At 35.8% G+C, this 4,030-nt stretch overlaps 1 pseudogene; it reads left to right on the forward strand.

Moving 5' to 3' along the window:
- Positions 1-3,019, forward strand: part of LOC107694084 (potassium voltage-gated channel subfamily KQT member 1-like) — a 24,103-nt pseudogene extending 21,084 nt beyond the window's left edge.
- Positions 3,020-4,030: the final 1,011 nt, after the last annotated feature.

A 4,030-nucleotide genomic window follows, 5' to 3' on the forward strand; every position in this document is an offset into this window, starting at 1 on the left:
GTGTTAAGATTGTGTGTGTGTGTGTGTGTGTGTGTGTGTGTGTGTGTGTGTGTGTGTAAAAGTGAGAGGTATGTTGGCCTCTCAGAATGACGGGGATTCAGGAGCTGTACAAACACTCACTCTGCTCCTGTTCATTTGCCACTCCAGCCATAAATCCTTTTACAAACAGCTCTCATCCCAGACACAAACTCGAAACAGCGTACACACTTGTTCACATGATCTCTCTCTCACATACTCACTCACTCATTCACTTTCTCCCTCTTTGTTTATCGTAGATGTTTGAGTAAGAAACAAATTGACTCATTTTATGAAATGGCTGAAAAAAGCCTTTTCGACATTTTAAATCCTTTACTGAGAATATTTAGGAAAACATTTTAAGAGGAATTTGATCTTTTTAATGGTTTTCATAGCTGACATATCTGTAGGGAGAAATTGGATCTTTTTTCAGTTGTGCTGCCTTTTATTTGTTTATATCAAAACATAAAAAAATAGATGAATTTAGGATTGTTTTGATCTCATTGACTCACTTTTGTAATGTTAGTCACATTTCTGTGGCAATGATAGTGATTGATGCATTGAGTAGCCAAATTAAGTATTTCCCAGCAGGACACACCGTCTTCAAATTTTTTCTGTAAAGAACTGTTTGAAAATGTGTCATTAGTTGTAGAGGCTGTGGACAGGATACCCTGCCCCTTACAGTGTCATTCTTCTTCCCATAATTATGTGGTAAACAGGAAGCAGGCAGTGTCTGGCATAAACAGGAACAAATAGCCTTAACATTTATGCAAACAACCATCTGAAGTAACTCATTACTGCGTTGCTGACACAGTCTTCTGCCTCCACTCTGACTGAACTCTCTCCACATTTAGTTTTTTTTTTGTTGAAACAGTGCTTTTTTTCATTTAAAATCATATACACTGCTGTTTAAAAGTTTTGGGTTACATTTTTTTAAATGTAAAGAGAAAAAGTGTCTTACGCTAACCAAGGCTGCATTTTTTTTATGAAAAATACAGTAAAAATACAGTAATACTGTGAAATATTACAATACACAATAATGTTTTTTATTTTAATATATTTTATAATGTAATTTATTCCTGGGATGACAAAGCTGAATTTTCAGCAGCCATGAATCCAGTTTACAAAACATTTCTTGCTTATTATTTAATTATCAATATTGAAACCATTTGTGCTGCCTCATATTATTGTGGAAACCATGATACATTTTTCTCAGAATTCTTTCAGGGTGATTAGAAAGTTCAAAAGAACAGCATTTATTTGAAATATAAATATTTGCATAAATCTTTACATTATGCATGTGCATATACATGTCTTTACTGTCACTGAATAAAAATTTAATTTAAACTTTAAAAAATCTTAATGACCCCAAAGTTTTAAACAGTAGTGTTTTTTATAGATTAAATATTTAATCATATTCGGACTACTAAAAGTCTATACAGACATGGCTGTGTAACTTCATATTGTTTTCCCAATTAAAGATATTTCCCCATCAGATTTCAAGTTTATAAGATTTAATAGATAATTCTTCTATGGTTTATAGGGGCAAAACAGTAAATGTGATCTTTTATATGACAATCCTGTAAGTGAGTGTGAGTAGATGATGACAGAATTTTCTTTTTTTGATGAATTATCCTTTTAAGTTTCAACTCAAGGTCTTGTTTTTCTCTGTGGTTAGCAGTGTGCAGGTTTGCATTCATGTCTATGTAGGGAACGGCTGTATATGTTTACATGCTTGAATTTCCTGCCCGTACTCTGTATGGTGGGGTGTGTTTGTGCATGTGTGTATGTGTTTGTATGTGACTGTGGTGCCACTATCATTGTGTAAACTGTGGTTCAGCACAGAGACACTGGTCTGGTTATTTCAAATGGAGTGTAGACAGCACTGGCTCCACACGTCACTTAGCTTCAAACCAAGGGAAAGAACCTCAAGACATTTGGCTCCCCAACTGTAAAATTACAAGTATTTCTCTGACAGTTTTCTTCCTCTCAAACATGAATCCCTTTAAATATTTAACAAGAATTCCCACTGGTATTGAAGTATGTTGTTTTTTTATGAACATATACAGTAACATAAACTGCTACTGTATTTTTTCGAAGTTGTAAATAAAACAAAGATTGTTGGAGGACAAAATAGTATTTTCACTCTTTCTACTTCAAAATGTCACATTTAAATTACTTGCCGTCTCTTTTTCATTTCATTTTTTCTCAAAATAGTTTATGAATATATGACATACGTTGTCACAAAAATGGTTCTCTATTTCAATTTTAAATAACCACAGCCCTGACTAGATGATAGTTTCCGCTCAATTCAACATTGATATTCACTTTTAACAAATTAGTGTGGCCTAATCTTTTCATGTTTCGACTATTCATCATCGCCTTATTGATCAAACTTTAATCCCATTTACAACATATAGAAGAATGGATTTATTGCCTTTGCTAAAGTCTATTTGTACAGATGGGATCTTTTATCAGTTGCTGGTGTTTCACAGCATTGACAGTTTGACTCTTGTTTATGACGTTATTTACACAGACGCTGTGACTACGTTATTTTAGACACTGGTTTGAAAGATGTGCTGAGGCCACACACTCGTTTCCCCACAGATAACACACATGGACAGGACACTTAACAGCATTGCAGAATCTCTCAACCTCATGCTGGCGAGGGAGAGACGGGGGAGATCTGGCCAGAGGGAAGGAACTGCGCAGCAGCTTCCACCGCCAATCAGCCACCTTCAGCCTTTCAGTGCCGTGCAGACAGGACAGCCTGACCAGCTCAGAGCAACTGTCCACACCAACTGTTATTCATGAAGACAGCTGAGTCACTAAAGCACCACTAAATCACAGAGTGCCTGATATTGGGTCAGTGTTGGCTAGAATTAAGATTAAGAGATTAGGTATGCTCAGGTTCAGCATCAGCTGATCAGTCTGACTATTCCTGTTCATCTTTATAGTTTTTCAGACTATTGCATTTCTTTTGAAGCAACAAGACATGGACACATATTTTTAGCATACCATTGTTTGATATTGTTTGTTCAGTTATTTTCTTTTAAAAGAAGATATTTCATACTTTTTGTGAGAAGTTTGACTTCTTCCGCTCCACACTGTTAAAAATAAAGGTCCTACAAAGGGGTTTTCACAGTGATGCCATAGAAGAACCATTATTGGGCTCCCAAAAGAACCTTCCAGTGAACAGTTCTTAAAAGAACCATTTGTTTAGTGTGAAAAACATTTTAATAACTTAAAAAACCTTTTTCAACTATAAAGAACCTTTTGTGCAGTGGAAAGTGTCCATGGATTTTGAGATGCCAGTAAAGAACCTTTATTTTTAGGAGTGTAGATGTGAACATTGTGACCTTGTTTGGAGTGTTATGAATTGTTGAGTGTTTTTAAATGATTTCTGTTGACAGGAACACAATGTGTGCTCTTTGCTCTTGTTTAGGAATCACTGATAAGCTTTTAGAGGCACACAAATGTGTAAATACTGTTTCAATTCAGCTGCATAAAAACTTTTCACTTAGCTCTGTCCTCTCAGTCAGGCTTTTATTTATGTTCATTCACTAATATGAATGTACTAGTTTTTGTAAAAAAATAAATACTGTATCCTACAAACACTACTGATTCGATTCTCCAGTAAAATCCAAACTGATTTTTAAGAAGTGCTGTTTTTTTTTCCTCACAGTCTCAAAACTGCAATATTGGAAAAAGTTCCTGAACAAACATCTTGTTTCTTCTTACTCAAGTTTGCGGTGCTTTATTTTCTGCAATGTTTCCGTGAGGTCAAACGTCTTGGCTATTCAAACACAAGTGTGTGGGCAGCCTGGCTTCCCGCTCTTTTCCTTCACCATCAGGCCAGAATGGTGCTATTTATGCTGGTGTGGAGGCATTATGGCATTCAGGAACAGTCGTTGTCTTTTTTCTAAAAGCCTTTCAGTCACACTTTCAGAATTCCTTTAGAGCATCCCGACAGATCAATGACTTATGCAGCACACGACCATATGGGGAGTACTGT

Source organism: Sinocyclocheilus anshuiensis, unplaced genomic scaffold, assembly GCF_001515605.1.
Source record: "Sinocyclocheilus anshuiensis isolate Anshui unplaced genomic scaffold, SAMN03320099.WGS_v1.1 scaffold2408, whole genome shotgun sequence".
In the NCBI taxonomy this organism is placed as follows: domain Eukaryota; kingdom Metazoa; phylum Chordata; class Actinopteri; order Cypriniformes; family Cyprinidae; genus Sinocyclocheilus; species Sinocyclocheilus anshuiensis.